This window comes from Myotis lucifugus, unplaced genomic scaffold (genome assembly GCF_000147115.1).
Source record: "Myotis lucifugus unplaced genomic scaffold, Myoluc2.0 scaffold_41, whole genome shotgun sequence".
NCBI classification, from domain to species: Eukaryota; Metazoa; Chordata; class Mammalia; order Chiroptera; family Vespertilionidae; genus Myotis; species Myotis lucifugus.
In genome coordinates, this window is record NW_005871089.1 from 6,514,252 (window position 1) to 6,532,136 (window position 17,885).

Sequence of the window (17,885 nt, forward strand, 5' to 3'; positions counted from 1 at the left end):
CACATAGCCTGCTTGTCATTCGTTTGGTCGTTCCTCAATAACCCTCCTGTCGGCCTGGTTACCCCACGCAGCCTGCTTGTTTAGTTATTTGGTCATCCCTCAATAACCCCCTTGCCAGCCTGGTCATAGGCAGCCATTTTGTGAGGGCATGAGGGTTAATTTGCATATTACCTCTTTATTATATAGGATATATATATAAACTTAAATAAAAACATATGAAAATGCATATAAAAGAATATCTGTAGCTAGACCTATGAACCAGGAGGTCGCAGTTCGTTTCTCAGTCAGGGTACATGTCCAGGTTGCGGGCTCAAACTCCAGTATGGAGCATGCAGGAGGCAGCCAATCAATGATTCTCTTTATCATTGATGTTTCTATTTCTCTCTCCCTCTCCCTTCCTCTCTGAAATCAATTAAAAACATATTTTAAAAAGATAAATTTCAAAAAAAGAGTATCTGTAAAAACAGCCAAAACAACTTTTATGGGGAAGCTTATCATACAAGATATTAGACTTTATTATAAGGGTACAATAAATAAAACAGTGCATATATTAGTCTACATGGCTACATAAACAGAACAGAACAGGGAGTCCATACATAGACACACTGAGCATATGGGAATTTAGCATAACATAAAAGTACTATCCCAAAAGAGTAGGAAAAAATGTATTAATTAGTGTTGCCAAGACAGCTATTTGATGGGAAATTATTTTACCTACAATATTATTTATCATATATGATGATATATAATATTACATATGCTACATATAGTATAGCATATAAAAATTACAATGAAAAATAAAGAAAACATCGTAGTATGACAGTACACACCATAAGTTGAACAAATTATAAACTGCAAAAAGTGCTGGTAACACACACTTAATAATATTCTTAATAACAAGTCTTATAAATCAATAAGAGAAATACTGCAATAGTAAAATGGGTACAGCATATGAGAAAAAATCTTTTAAATAAATAATTATTGACAATAAATATCAAAATATGTTGAAGCTCATCAGTAATTAAAACAACACAAAATAAAAATATGACTGTTTAAAATCTGAATAATAAATCAATGTTGATGAAACTGGTGAAAAAGGTGTTGATAGAAGTGTAAATGGGAACCAAGTTTTTAGAGGGTTATTTGGCAATATTAATCAAATTTTCAAATACACGCACTCTCTGACCCTACAAATGTACCCTGAGGAAATGACTGGTCAAATATACAAAAATATACACAAAATGATGGTCACCGAAGCCTTTAGAAATAACACACAAAAAAAGCTATACACCCCATTTTTTCGTCTTGGAATAACTGCAGCCATTAAAAAAAGTGAAGAAAAAATTAGTAAGAGCTATATGCATTGACATAAAAACAAGAATGAAGATACACGGTTAAATAAAAAATGGCAAATTATGCCCTAGCCAGTGGTGAGCATCAACCTGACTACCGGAAAGTTGCCGATTCGATTCCTGGTCAAGGGCACGTTGCAAGGGCACGTTCCTGGGTTGTAGATCTGATCCCTGTTCCTGGTCAGGGCTCATACAGAAGGCAACCAATCAATGTGTCTCTCTCACATCAATGTTTCTCCCTCTCTCTCTCTTGCTCTCGCTCTCTCTCTCTCTCTCTCTTCCTGCCCGCTATCTTCCACTCTCTCTAAAAATCAATGGAAAATAATATCCTCACTCCTTGGATGAAAATTAAAAAAACAAATCAAAGGCAAGTTATAACTACTGGATAGAATACAACTCCATATTTGTAAAGAAAAAAATCATAAATTTTGCTCATCCTGTATGTTTATACATACATATACACGTACATAATTTAAAGCCTGGACATATGCATGTATGCATTACCTATGGACACAGACAATAGAGTGGTAAAGGCCTGGGGCATGGCAGAAACTAGGACAAGGGGGGAAATGGAGCAAAAAAGGGGGGACATTTGTAATACTCTCAACAATAAAGATTTAAAAAATAAAATCAATGAAAACAATATCCTCGAGTGAGGATTAACGACAAGAATAAAAGGACTTAGCTCTCCCTCCCGGGGGCACACCTGTGTCTTCTTTCCCTTTCCTCTCTCCCTCCCCCTCCTCCAGGCATGTTACCATTTGCTTCCTCACTTCCAAGCTCCAGGGGCCCTTCCTTTACCTCCATAACTCGTTTCTTAGCCCATTTCTTCTAGGAATTACTTCGTCTACGTCTATAATTTACCCAAATAAATGTTCTCTAACAACAACAAAAAAAGGACTTTATAAAAAGTGAGATAAAAAGCTATAAACAAAGACAGTATTTATCTATACTAATAAAAGGGTAATATGCTAATTAGGGCGGTCATCTTCCGGACATCCATCCGGACGTCCATCCGGATAAAGCCACAGAGGCTGCAAGGCCCGGGGCTCAGGCAGCCATGGGCTCAGGCAGCTGTGGGCTCAGGCAGCCATGAGCCCCTGCAGCTGCAAGGCTAAGCCGTCAGTAGGACATCTCCTGAGGGCTCCTGGACTGTGAAAGGGGGCAGTCTGAGGGACTCCCCCCCTCCAGTGCACAAATTTTTGTGCACCGGGCCTCTAGTATATATATAAAAGCCTACGTGACCAAACGACCGGTCCACCAGTCGCTATGACACACACTGACGACCAGGGTCAGACGCTCAATGTAGGAGCTGCCCCCTGGTGGACAGTGCACTCTCACAGCTCCCGGAGCTTATCGAGCAGCTGCGGCAGCAGGTGCAGTTGAGGCCGGGATGAGCAGGAGCAGCATGGCGCCTGGCCTGGGCTCAGGCTCCTCCCTGGCCTTCTGGCGCTTTGTGCACTACTACATCCCTCGGGGGATGTTGGATTTCCAGTTTCAGCCTGCGGGGGTTGGCCGAAACCGGCAGTCCGACATCCCCCGAGGGGTCCCGGATTGTGAGAGGGTGCAGGCAAGGCTGAGGGACCCCACCAATGCACGAATCTGTGCACCGGGCCTCTAGTATATTAATATATATATGTTAATGGCTTAGTATCAATAATATGAAAAACTACATAAATGGACAAACGAATAGGAAAATGGGTAAAAACCATAAAAAGTATTTTTCAGAAGAAAAAAACACGTAGCAAATAAATCTATGAAGAGATAATCTCACTAACAAGAGAAATGCAAGTTATACCACAAGATACCATTTTATCCCACTTGATTGGGAAAGCATTAAGAAGTGAGATATCGGTTGGAGAACCAAGATGGCGGCATAGGTAAACACCAGAGTTTGCTGCCTCGAACAACCACTTCAAAAACACAAGACAGAACGGACATCATCCAGAACCACAGGAAGGCTGGCTGAGTGCAAATTCTACAACTAGAAGGAAAGAGAAAAGCATACCAAGACTCAGAGGAGGCACAGTGAGGAAGTAAAATACTAACGTTCGGAGTGCATGCGGAGCGGGCTGGCGGCTGAGGGCGTGGTTGTCGTTTTAAATCGGGAGGGAGTCTCAGGCTCTGAGCTCTAGTTCCGGGCGAGTCTCTAGGGACCCAGACTCAAACGGGAGAAGTGGGACTGTCTGGCATCGGTCAGAACCCAAGGGAAGCTTTCTCTCCGAGGGGCTTGCAGCAATTACTGGGACACTGAGAAGCAGAGCCTCTGAGGGCGAGACTGAGAGCAGCCATAACTGCTAGCCCCGCCCTGTTGATCCCATGGGACCTGCCTGGCCCAAGCCCTGCAGGGAGGCTTTTGCTGGATAGCCGAAGGCAAAGGCTAGATTAGCACCTCCCTAGAGATCCAGGAGCCAGGAAGCCCAGAGGTCAGAGTGGGACCATCCAGTTTGCAGCTCCGTGGAACCATAAAAGACACACTCAGGGGGCAGACTCAGTGAGCACCAAAGCCCCATTGAAGCAAGTCTTGCCCCAGAGGGGTGTCTCCAGCACAGAAGTTCTCCCACTGCAGACACAGCTGATTCTCACAGCCAATTGGCCTGGAGGTCAATTTCCTCCCAGTGATAACTACAACAATCAAGGCTTAATTACAACAAGACTGTGCACAAAGCCCACAAGGGGGTGCACCAAGAGTGTCTACCTCAGGTAATTGGGACACTTAGCACAGAAAGGCACTCTATCGACACAGCGAAGCATAAAAAATGCTGAGACAAAGAAACAGGACACAAATGACAGAAATGGAGGAAAGCAAACTGCTGGATATAGAGTTCAAAACCACACTTTTAAGATCTTTAAAGAACTGTCTAGAAGCTGCCGATAAATTTTGTAAGGCCCTCGAAAAGACTGGTGAGACCGCCAATAAATGTAGTGAGATCTTCAAGAAATCTAGTGAGACCCTCGATGTTGTGATAAAGAACCAACTAGAAATTAAGCATACACTGACTGAAATAAAGAATATTATACAGACTCCCAACAGCAGACCAGAGGATCGCAAGAATCAAGTCAAAGATTTGAAATATGAAGAAGCAAAAAACACCCAACCGGAAAAGCAAAATGAAAAAAGAATCCAAAAATACGAAGATAGTGTAAGGAGTCTCTGGGACAGCTTCAAGCGCACCAACATCCGAATTATAGGCGTGCCAGAAGATGAGAGAGAGCAAGATATTGAAAACCTATTTGAAGAAATAATGACAGAAAACTTCCCCTACCTGGTGAAAGAAATAGACTTACAAGGCCAGGAAGCGCAGAGAACCCCAAACAAAAGGAATCCAAAGAGGACCACACCAAGACACATCATAATTAAAATGCCAAGAGCAAAAGACAAAGAGAGAATCCTAAAAGCAGCAAGAGAAAGAAAATCAGTTACCTACAAGGGAGTACCCATACGAATGTCAGCTGATTTCTCAACAGAAACTTTGCAGGCCAGAAGGGAGTGGCAAGAAATATTCAAAGTGATGAATAGCAAGAACCTACAACCAAGACTACTTTATCCAGCAAAGCTATCATTCAGAAGTGAAGGTCAGATAAAGAGCTTCACAGATAAGAAAAAGCTAAAGGAGTTCATCACCACCAAACCAGTATTATATGAAATGCTAAAAGGTATCCTTTAATAAGAGGAAGAAGAAGAAAAAGGTAAAGATACAAATTATGAACAACGAATACACATCTATCAACAAGTGAATCTAAAAATCAAGTGAATAAATAATCTGATGAACAGTAAAAAAAAAAAAAAAGAAGAAGAAGAAGGGAGATATCACAGGTTTCAAGATGGCAGCAAAGTAGGTGGATCTTTCTCTCACCTCCTCCCAGAATGGAACTGGAAATAAAACTAAACTGGGGAGCAGTCACCTGAATTACCAAGTGAAGACTAGCTGAAGAGCTTACTTTTAAACAAAGAAGGACAGAAACCACCTGCAATTGGTAGGAAGAGTGGGGTTGTGAGAGGGGCTGGTTTATCACCACTGGCAAAAGGCTAAGGGTGCAGAGAGATACTTTGGCTGTGGGGTTGGAGTTGGGGGTGGTGGGGGGGGTGTTGCTTCCCCTGACAGGAGTGAGGCCTAGAAGCCAGCGGGACTCTGCAGCCTAGAACATCCAGCCGGGTAGCATTCAGCAGTCATAGGCAGTGGGGATTCCATCTGCCAGAAAGAAACAGAGCCTGCCAGGGACAAAGCCACTTTTTTCCCTAAAGGGGCAAAGCACAGGATTTTCATTCACAACTTCTCACTCTGGACTTTGGTAGATGGAAGGTGGTGCACACTGGAGTCACTTGAGGAGAGTCTGGGGTGGGGGCATTGGGGAGTGATGTGGGAGAGGGGCTAATGGGATCAATGTACTCAGTCATCCCGCTGCCTCCCCCACATACTGCAGTAGCCATTTGTCCTCAGAGGTGCAAGTCCCAGGCAGTAGCAGCAGTCTGGAAAAAGGCAATTACCCCACTCTCTGGAGGCCCCTTGCCCCACCCTGCGTCTCAGCCCCTGCTGCGGAGGCAGCACCAGAGGGATCTGGGCAATCTAATGGGCCATCAGAGGTTGGTTTTAGGGCAGGGCCATTGCCCAACTTACTAGGAACTTAACTTGTGCTTCCCCAAAATGGGAGGGCTGATGGAAACCCCTGGCTTCAGGCAGACCCCATAGGCATGCCTAGAAGGGGAACCGCCCTGCCAATTTTTTGGGAAATATTCCAGGACAGAATTAGGCATGTGGCTCTAGGGCAGGGGAGCACCTTCATCATCTTTCCTTAAGTCTGAACTCACCCTCACAAGAGGTCCCATCCTCCTGATTCCACCAAAAGCCCATTCAGAAACTGCATTTTCAATGACTAAGCCTGTCACCTGGACTGCAGGCGGAGGCTGTGGATCCTGAGCTTCCTTGGGACATTGGAAGACCCACCCATGGACCCCATGTTGCTAACAAGCTGACCTTAGCACACTAGGCCCGTTCCGTGCACAGCTAAACCCAGCATAAGCAGCTACAAACTGTGGAAGACTAGAAGCTTTGACCAGGTTGCCAAAAGCCAATTGTGGACACCTTCTGACATTGGCTAGCATTATAATACCTGCCAGGAGGCCTGAAACCAGAATACCGAACAGCCTCAGACAACGTAAGAGGAGGATCCAAAGGAAAATTGCAACAGATGCTGAGTCTAAACACTACTGAGACAAACTCCACTTTGTTGTTGTTTTCATTATTTTCTTTATATTGTCTCTTATTTTTGCTTTATTACCTTTTCATATCTCTTATTTTTCTCTTTCCTTTTCTTACTCTATTTTTCCCTTTCTCTTTTTTCTTTTTGTTCCTTTTTGTAATTTTTTTCTTCTCTTTTTTCCCCTTGCATAATTTCTTTCTTTCTTCTTTTCTCTATTACCATTTTCCTTTTCCTATATTTAAAAAAAAAGTTTTCATTGATTTTAGAGAAAGAGGAAATGAGAGGGATAGAGACATAGAAACATTGATGAGAAAGAGAGACATCAATTGGCTGCCTCCTGTTCTGCCCACCCCTTCCCCCACCCCGCAACTGTGGATTGAGCCCACAACCAGCGCATGTGCCCAGACAAGGAATCTAACTGGGGATCTCATGGTTCATGGTCAACGAGCAACCACGGAGACTCACTGGATTGACTTTTTTTCTATTCTTACTTTTTTACTCTCCCTTCTTTCCTTTCATATATTTTAAAAAATCTTTATTGTTGAGAGTATTACACATATTCTCTCCTACCCTCCCAATTGCTCTCTGCCACCCAGATCCCACCCTGCCTCAGGCCTTCACCACCCTATTGTCTGTGTCCATGGGTAATATATATATATATATATATATATTTTCCCCTTTGGTTAATCTCTTCCTGTGTCCACTCCCCCCTTCCCTCTGAGTTTCGTCAGTCTGTTCCATTTCTATGCCTTTGGTTCTATTTTAACCAGTTTATTGTGTTCATTAGATTCTTTGTTCATTTATTTTGATTATTAGATTCAGTTATTGATAGATACGTATTTGTTGCCATTTTATTATTAATATTTTCTATCTCCTCTTTTTCTTCTCCTTCTTCTCCTTCCTCTTCTTAAAGAATACCCTTCATCATTTCATATAATACTGGTTTGGTGGTGATGAACTCCATTAGCTTTTTCTTGTTTGTGACGCTCTTTATCTAACCCTCAATTCTAAATGAAAGCTTTGCTGGGTAGAGTAATCTTGGTGGTAGGTCCTTACTACTCATCACTTTGAATATTTCTTACCAATCCCTCTGGCCAGCAAAGATTCTGTTGAGAAATCAGCTAACAGTCTTATGGATGCTCCCTTGTAGGTAACTGATGGCTTTTTTCTTGCTACTTTTAAGATCCTCTCTTTGTCTGTAACCTTTGGCATTTAAAAAAAAATCTTTATAGTTGAAGTATTACATGTCCCCTTTTTTTCTCCCAAGGACCACATCCAGCCCAGTCCCGCCCCTGCCCCAGGCTTTCACCACCCTATTGTCTATGTCCATGGGATCTGCTTATATGCACAAAAGGTCTTTGATTGATTATCTTCCACCCACCCACCCTCCACCATCTTCTCTCCAACATTCCACACTCTGTTCCATGCTTCCATGTCTCTGCATCCATTCCGTTCATCAGTTTGTCTTGTTACTTAGATTCCACATATGAGTGCGATCATGTGATATTTCTCTTTCTCTGACTGACTTATTTCACTTAGCATGATACTCTCCAGGTCCCTCCATGCTGCCTCAAAGGGTAAGATATTTTCCTTTTTACTGCTGCATAGTATTCCATGGTATAAATGTACCACAGCTTTTTTATTCACTCGTTTACTGATGGGCACTTGGGCTGTTTCCAGATCTTAGCTATTATAAATTATGCTGCTATGAACATAGGGGTGCATACATTATTTGTGATTGTTGTTTTGGGTTTCTAAGGATATATCCCTAGAAGTGGGATCACTGGATCAAAAGGCAGTTCCAGACTTAATTTTTTGAGGAAAATCCATACTATCCTCCTATATAATAAAAGGCTAATATGCAAATTGTCCCCTTGCGAGTTCAACCTGGCGTTTGATCGCTCGCTATGACATGTGCTGACCACCAGGGGGCGGCACAGAACATGGTGGGTGACCAGTTGTGGCGACAGGGTGCTGAGGGAGTGATGGAAGGAGGAAGCGGGGAGGCCGGGAGCAGGAACCGGATTGGCCCTGATCACCAGCCAGGCCTAGGGACCCTACCCGTGCACAATTTTCATGCACTGGGCCTCTAGTTTTCCATAATGGCTGCACCAATCTGCATTGCCACCAGCAGTGTACTAGGGTTCTCTTTTCTTCTCCACATCCTCACAAGAACTTTTCATTTGATTTGTTGATGGTAGTGATTCTGACAGGTGTGAGGTGATACCTCATGTCATTTTAATTTGCATCTCTCTGATGATCAGTGACTTTGAGTTTTCATATGTCTCTTGACCATCTGTATGTACCCTTTAGAGAAGTGCCTATTTAGGTCCTTTGCCCATTTTATTAAAATATATTTTTATTGATTTCAGAGAAGAAGGAAGGAGAGATAGAAACATCAATGATGAGAGAGAATCACTGATTGGCTGCCTCCTGCACACACCCTACTGGGGATTGAGCTCACAACCCGGGCATGTACCCTTGACTAGAATTGAACCCAGAATCCTTCAGTCCACAGGCCAATGCTCTATCCACTGAGCCAAGCCATCTAGGGCTCCTTTACCCATTTTTTAATTGGATATTTTGTCTTCCTTTTGTTAAGTTGTATGAGTTCCTTATATATTTTAGATATTAACCCTTTATCAGATGTATCATTGCCAAATATGTTCTCCCATGCAGTGGGGCTCCCTTTTCATTTTGTTGCTGGTTTCTTTTGCTGTGCACAAGTTTATTTTGATGTAGTTCCATTTATTTATTTTCTCCTTAGTTTCTTTTGCCCTAGGAGATGTATCCGTAAATATTTTGCTACGAGATGTCTGAGATTTTGCTGCCTATGGTTTCTTCTAGCATTTTTATGGTTTCCTAACTAAAATTTAAGTCTTTTATCCATTTTGAGTTTGTTCTTGTGTATGGTGTAAGTTGGTGATCTAGTTTCATTTTTTTTGCATGGATCTGTCCAGTTTCCCCAACACCATTTATTGAAGAGATTCTCTTGACTCCATTGTATGGTCTTGCCTCCTTTGTCAAAAAATATTTGAGTGTAATGGTTTGTGTCTCTGTTGATTGTTGTTTTGTGTCTGTTGTTTGCTTTAATTTGTTTAAAGATGGGGCACATCCCACTTTGCTAGGGACCCCAGCTACTTGTGGCAGGCTGAACCTGTGGCAGTGATTGCAGGAACTTCCTACCAGCTGCCAAGAATTCTTAATCTTGGGGACCCTTCCTGCTCTCCCTTTCAAGACATCAACCACTGGAAACTCTTAGTGAAAGTTCTTGTCTGTCTGTGATGTAACTTGGTTACTGGTGTTCTTTGCTTGCTTTCTTACCTTGGGGGACTTAGTCATTTTATAAACATAAGGAATCCTCACTCTGTTGTTTGGGCTTTGTGCCACTCAGAACCCATTTGCTGTGCTGGGTTAGTGTGAGAGAAGATTCTAAGGCTAATGTCCCAGTCCACCCTTTTGAGAGTACTCATTTATTTACAGGGCTTTTGTTTGTTTTTAGGATCTCTTCTTATATATAAGATTTCATATTGTTAGTCTACTCAGAAAGAAAAGATATGGGGGAAAAAAATCTTCTAAACACCCCAAGTCTTTTTCCTAGGAGGAACAGACCTGCAGAAGTGCCCTCCAGCAGGCTGCAGAAATAGCAGTGGGGGCCACTCCAAAATGGCAAATAAAAATAAAATAAAATAGTACTTTCACATTAAAGCTGCTGGAGGCCGGTGAGTTATTCCTGTTACAAAACTTGCCAAGAAAATGCCTTGGGTAATAATAATTGATTTTAAAATCTCAAAGTTGTAAAGGCAAAATAATATAACTAAAATGGAGGGTATATAATAAAGCTTTTTTTCAGTGATAATTATATAAGCCTAAACATCGTTTTCCAAAGACTTTGGTAACTTAAAACTTTGGAGGAATTTGCTGGGTTAAATAGTAAAAATTATTAACTATCTAGGTAGTTTGAAATAACAAGATACTGAAATATTAATTAATCTGAGTTTGCCTCATGAAAATCTAGAGGATGGATTTGAATGAATAAGTCTTGTATTTTATTTGAAATCTCTTAAAATGTGAATATTGCTAATCTGGGGAATGTTACTTATATATCACCTAAAAAAAAGGTTCCTAAGGGTTAGGAATTCTAACTAATTGGAAAGAAATTATGGTTTTGGTGAAATAAAAGGCATGAGGCATGGAGATGCATTTTGAAGGAAAAAGAAAGTGGATTCTAAAGCTGGTTATTTCTGAAAGTTGTTAGGTTTGTGAATAAAGGTTTGTGAAAGTTGTAGAATGTTTGTAAAGTAAGTTGTATAAATGATACAGGCCAGTGAGCCAGGAGTAGTAGAATAGGGAAATTGGGATGGTTAAACAGCAATTTGGAGCCATCTAGTAAATCCTACCTTCCCTAAAGCAAGGACACTTAAGAGTAAATGATTTGCATTTTGCCTCCCAAACCAGAAGGTAAATAGCTTATATCAATCTACTCAGGGAGACAGATAGCAGAAATCCAATTAGTATCATGTGCTGACCATATCCAAGGACAAATGAAGTCAGAGAATAAACCTCATTTTGGTTAGTCCTTTTCTAGTCTTAAAAGGGAAAAAGTTTTTCCTGTTTTTGCCCAGGGAACAAACATTCTATAAGTAATTGAAATGGTTATATGTTATATTAATCAGGTACTTGATTATTTTTTAAAAAAAGGCATCTTAATCATGGGAAGTGAAGGTTGCTACCCTATATTTGTGTTTAATACCCTTTTGTCACCTTGAATGCATAATAGTAATGATATCTGATTTTTTGGTAAAATAAGTTTGACAACCTTTCCAGGGTTTGAATTTTAAGATACTTTTTCTTTTTTTTTGTTTTTTTTTTGTTATGTACCTTTCATTGAGATGGTAAAAGATACATCCATTCATTCAATAATTATTTATTAGGCAAGATACTTTTCCTTAACCTCGAATTGGCTTTAGGTCATTCCAATAGGCCCTGCAATGCCTCAAGGATTTGTTTTCTCTCATGAAGGAAAATTTTCTGCTTAAGGTGAAGTATGGTAGCAATCATCTCAGGTAGAAACCGTAGTTTAACTCTAACCCTGCTGTTTGGTTTCTGTACTTATTTTCTTGCTAAAGTAATAGAAAAGTTTATTAATTTTCTGAATTATATAAATCACCCCATTCGATTAAATACCCTATTGATTGTAATGTGAATATCCCATTGGTTGTGGTCATACTGGTCTTAGAAAGCACATTTTCCTTTACCTGGGAAGAACAGCACAATTATCCCAAGGTCAGAGGGCTCCAGTTAACGTGTCCCTGTTGACCCAGTGATCCGGAGACTCAAAACTATAATTTAGATAACATGCTTAAGTAAACTGCTTTTTTGCAAACCAGGTTCCTCATTCCAGACCCGAGGGCTCTAGATAATGTGTTTCTGTCAATTCAGAGACCCAAAACTAACATGCATGCTTAAGTAAAACTGCTTCTGCTTCTGTAAACTGCTTTTTTGCAAACCAGGTTCCTCATGCCAAACCTTGGGATGTAATCAATACCTTTGTGATCTTTGCCTATATAAATCTGGTGTTGGGGCTGGGGCGGACATTATGAGATCTGGGAGAGCGAAATGCCCCCTCTTAGTCCCGGATTTGCAATAAATGTGACTCTTTAATTCGACTTCTTGAGGCGTCCTTGTGTGATTCGTGGGGTACAACAAAGGTACATGGGAAGCTTTGTCAAATAAAGAAATAATTATATTCTATTTATATATGCATATTAAATAGATTCTGATGTGTTTTCATTTATAACTGATTGCTAGTTATAATATTGTGGAATATTACATTTTGCAGAAAAGACAATATTCCATTATAATCAAGTCCATAACCGTCTCATTTTAAATTTCTTCTTGTCATTTAGAGACAGTCACTGTTGTGTTATAATGCATCTGAAAAAATATACATCTTCTGAGGGATCCATGGAAAGGACTGACATTTTCAGATCATCCCCTTCAAACTGGATGAAAATTATTAGAACTCTATAAAGTATCTGGATTTGTAGATACTTATACAAAGTAGAAGGAAAAATTAGAAGAAAAAAATTTAATTCTGGGACTGAATGAACTGTAAATAATTATATAGTTTTGGTAACTTTTGTTGAAAGTATTGCTGATTCTTAAACTTTTTGTTTGTCAGATATAAGGAAGTATCTTTAAAGCAATTTCGTAAATTATAGATTTTTCTCCCTACCTGTCCCTCCAGAATTTGGCAGTTCTTAATAAATGGCAATATAATTCTGTGCATGAGTTAAATAAGACCTATTTCCAACTGTGGTTATGTTAACCAAGACTTTGACTGGAATGTCATGTCTGAGAGAGACATGCTGGGACTCTGGATGTCACCAGAAAGCTTTAAGGAATGAAGCCAATAAAAGCAACTTGGAGAAAGCCTGGTACCTTGCTTGGTCACATGGTTCATGGCAGTCTTTTCAGCTAAGGAATGAATGTTGCTTTCCTGAGAGATGGCAAAGAAGGAGCCTCAAGATATCATTGGGGACCTCAACTTGAGGACTTCACCCATATCCATAGGTATTGCAGGCAAACCTGATGGCAGCTAGGTGGCTCAGCTTCTTTGCTCTGCAGGGCTAATTAAAACTTGATCATGAGTTCCCAGCAAAGCATTTTTTTTTAAAAAAGCCTACGTGGTCAACTGTTATTCTTATTGTGTTTATGCAAAGAATCAGGCCAAATTGTCTTTAATAAAAATGAGGGTGATTTTAGGGAGAAAAATTTTGTTTCAATAGGAAATATTAGGACTGAAATTTGTTTTTTTCTCTTTCACCAGACCATTTGTCATAATTCTTGCTGTTCTAATTTTTGCCCAATACTAAATTTTATAACACAGTTTGTCTCTACCAGGCTACAAGCCCTGCTCACACTCAGGGAATACCACCTCTAGACAACATTGCCATCTCCTTCTATGACCAGACCTCATCATCCCTCTGACAGAGAGCAAGGATCTCTTGGCTCTGAAGGAAAAACTTTATCCCTCCGCAGCATGAAGCAGTTACAGAAGATACCCTGCACCCCCTATCTCTGAAAGAATTCAGAGCCAAGATCCTTGAAGGAATGACGTAGGCAGTTAGACCTGAACAGAGCAAGGACGATGGGCCAACCAGAGGAGAAATGGACAAGACCCTGAGGAAGGTTTCTAGTCACTCCAACTGCTCTGACGCAGGCAATGGAAGAACCTGTGTAGAACTGACCTTTACATTTTGCTGAGTAGGAGTTGGGACACCTATTGATAATATATAAAATTATTCCAATCATTTTGGGAAGTCATATACAGGGACCTTTATATGTTGGAAACCACTGTCTGGGAAAAGGATGCAGGGATGTTTCCCCTAAAGTTGCTGCAATCGTTCCCTGTAGCGAATGTCTGACTTTTACCCGGTGTTCTAGCTACTGTCTTTAAGTATCTAATAACTACAGTATGAATTGTTCTGATAATTTCACCCTCCCTTATAGTAATGGACATATTAAGCCACTGGCTGGTTGGTTTCTGATATGTGGGATAACTGCTTATTCATATACTCCTGCCATCAGCACTGGGGGGCCCTGTTCCTTAGGATGACTGTCTTTATGCCTCAGAAACATTACAGGGTCTGAACCAAAAGAGACTTTCTCAAGGCCATGGCACTGGATAGCAATGACAATCTCCACCTGTGGAGTCCTGCTGAATATATTGCTTTGACCACTTTTGTTATGCTAGTAATGATAGGCTCCCTTAATGTAAAAGTGACCTGGCTGGCTTGTAACATGGTAAAAGTCCTAAATGCCACCTCCAGGGCTATACAGGGGATAAATCAAGAGCTGAGCCAGGTCAGGGAAGCAGTTCTAGAAAATCTGGCAGCAATAGATTATTTGCTATTACAGCATAACCATGGTTGTAAGGAATTTAAAGGAATGTGCTGTTTTAATCTTTCTGACAATTCTCAGTTGATAGATCACATATCCAAGATCCTGCACTTAGTGTATCCCATCCCTGGGAACTGTTTTCAAGGCAGAAGCAAATGCAGTCCAGTAGGATGAAACTTTTTTTAATTTTTATTATTGATTTCAGAGAGGAAGGGAGAGGGAGAGATAGAAACATCAATGATGAGAGAGAATCATTGATTGAGGTCTCCTGCATGCCCCCTTCTGGGGATCAAGCCTGCAACCTGGGCATGTGCCCTTGACTGGAATCGAACCTGGGACCCTTCCGATCACAGGCTGATGCTCTATCCACTGAGCCACCCAGCTAGGGCAAGATGAGACTTTTTCATCTAAAACTAAGCTCATAGATATGAGATGATAGAAATATCAGTGGGGAAATGTTAGGAGCAAAAATAGAAATATTGGGGACTAGCTATTTATGGGAAATATTAATCATGCTCTGTTAACCATAATTGCCTTGGGTTGGTTAAAGAAAGGATATTCCGACCTGGCTGGGAGTTGTACACCCCCAGGACCTGGTAGTCAACCTCGTACCTGGAAATCAACCTTGGAACCATTGTTATTCAGGAACTGCCTATTATCATGGAAAGATTAACAATCTTATCGCCCAAACAATGGAGTCCCACCCCAGCCTCCTATTTTCCCATGTCTGTAATCCCTACTTCCCCATGTAATGTTTGTCTTACCCTATATAAGCAGCTGGCTTATGGGGGGCTGCAGAGCAGATTTTTGTGGATGACCTGCTGCTCTCCCATACTGCCAGCAGTACTGGAATAAACCTCATATATGATTCAAAAAAAAAAAAAAAAAAAAGAAAGAAAGAAAAGAAAAGAAACAAACACAAAAGGAGAGACAGAGAGAAACATCGAACTATCTCACATCGATATCCCACATGCATTGTGATGCAACTGCAGAAAAATATGGCTCAGGAGACTAACCAGACCCCAGGGCCCATGCTGTGTAGTACAGGATGTAGCATTTATGGGAATCCTAGGACAAATGGAATATGTTCTATTTGCTACAAAGAACATCTTTAGAGGCAGCAGAATAGTGGCAGAATTAACCCAATGGGGACAGCTAGTGGTTCCAACAGTCCTACCTCAGATTCTACATCTGTGCAAAGAGCAGACGCTAGTTTAAACAACTGTGAAGGTGCTGCTGGCAGCACGTCTGAAAAATCAAGAAATGTGCCTGTGGCTGCCTTGCCTGTAACTCAGCAAAGGATAGAAATGAGCATTTCAAATGCTCATTTGAAATCAGAGGACAAAATAACTACCCTGAAAACAGAGGTGTCAGAGCCAGTTGTCACTCAGCCCAGTTCATCAGTTTCTCAACCCACTACTTCTCAAAGTGAAGAAAAAGCTCCCGAGTTACCCAAACCAAAGAAGAATAGATGTTTCATGTGCAGAAAGAAAGTTGGCCTTACAGGGTTTGACTGCTGATGTGGAAATTTGTTTTGTGGACTTCACTGTTACTCAGACAAGCACAACTGTCCGTATGATTACAAAGGAGAAGCTGCAGCAAAAATCAGAAAAAAGAATCCAGAGAATATAAATTACTACTTGTGAAGAGACTGAAACTTTGTTTTTATCTACACTAATAAAAGAGAAACATGCAAATTGGTGTCACTTTGCTACACCCACCAGCCAATCATGATGAGTATGCAAATTAACCCAACAAAGATGGCGGTTAATTTGCATATGCAGGCGCAGAGCAAAGACTGAAGACTGAAGACGACTGAAGACTGAAGACTGAAGAGGCTTGGCTTTTCCACTGCAGCCGGAGCGAAGGCCTGGGTCCTGGGTGCCAGAGGAAAACCGGTGCCGGCAGCCAGGGAAGGAAGGCCTATTACGCAAATCTCTTTGTGCAATGGGCCTCTAGTTTTAATATATCATAGGAAAATATTAAAGAGCAGATGCTTGGTCATTTTCCTTTGATGTTCTCCAGAGTTTTACTTTGTACTACTTGTCTGTCTTATAATTGATATTTTAGAATCTTTGGGTGTTTGTTACAGGCAGAATTGGATAAATACAGCCCTATAAAATGTATATGCCCTCCCTTGAATAAAATTGGATGAAAATCTGCATATCAAAATGAATTTCACAGATAACGGGGACAAAAATTTAGTTCCTACGTGCCAAACAAAACACATGAACTCTCTGCATGTTTGCAGCATACCTGCCTTTTGGGAATGTATCAAGGTATAATCTTTGGCTACTGTTATGTGCCTGTATTTTTCTAAAAGATAGTACACCAGAAAAGGACTGGCAGTCTACTTCTATCATAGTTAAACTTCACCATGTTAATTTCTACAACATGTTCACTGGAAGCAGGAAGAAGATAATAAAGAGGGTCAGACCTTTCCATGAAACCAGTATTTGATGCCATATGTATGCCTGGCTAATTGGTCTAAAAGCTGTCAAATAAGACATTCTGTGAAAGGTAAACATTGCAATTGGTTATGAGTAAAAGCATCAAGCAATAGGGTCTTGGAGTTATCATTGAAGCTTATTGTGCTGGCCTGCTGCTGGGAGCCGGTCCATCCTTGCTGCTTGACACAGTCACTGCAGAGAAGAAACATCTGCACAGCATATGTTTCAAGGGACCTGGCGTATATGGCATACTGTTCTTAATATGTTTGCTCCCCTTAGCGCTATGTGTTTTAACCAAGGTCACCTCTCTGAGAAAGGTTGTTTCCCCAGGTAGGGATTTTTCCCTGAAGTTAGGGAGGAGATAAAACCCCTTAACTAAGTGCCAGGCGGGTAGTTAATCACTTTAACTACAAACAATCACGCTTAAGCTACATAATCTTTACTCCCTGGAATGGAGATAAGAAATTCATAGGATTAAAACAACAATGAGGTACCATTTCACACCTGTCAGACTGGCTATCATCAACAAATCAACAAACGACAAGTGCTGGAGAGGATGTGGAGAAAAAGGAACACTTGTGCACTGCTGGTGGGAATGCAGACTGGTGCAGCCACTATGGAAGACAGTATGGAGTTTCCTCAAAAAACTGGAAATGGAACTCCCATTTGACCCTGTGATCCCACTTCTAGGAATATATCCCAAGAAACCAGAAATACCAATCACAAAGGATATGTGCACCCATATGTTCATAGCAGCACAATTCACCATAGCTAAGATCTGGAAACAGCCTAAGTGCCCATCAGTAGATGAATGGATTAGAAAACTGTGGTACATCTACACGATGGAATGCTATGGTGCTGTAAAAAAGAAGGAACTCTTACCATTTGCAACGGCATGGATGGAGCTGGAGAGCATTATGCTAAGTGAAATAAGCCAGTCAATGAAGGAAAAATACCACATGATCTCACTCATTCA

The 17,885-nt window shown here is 41.0% G+C and overlaps 1 protein-coding gene and 1 pseudogene across 2 annotated transcripts in view; one reads left to right on the top strand and one right to left on the bottom strand.

Moving 5' to 3' along the window:
* The window catches only part of PTPN9 (protein tyrosine phosphatase, non-receptor type 9), a 104,985-nt gene that overhangs the window by 50,153 nt on the left and 36,947 nt on the right, over positions 1 to 17,885 (bottom strand). The gene's annotated exons all lie outside the window — the stretch shown is intronic.
* On the top strand, positions 15,454 to 16,105 carry LOC102431247 (annotated as a pseudogene).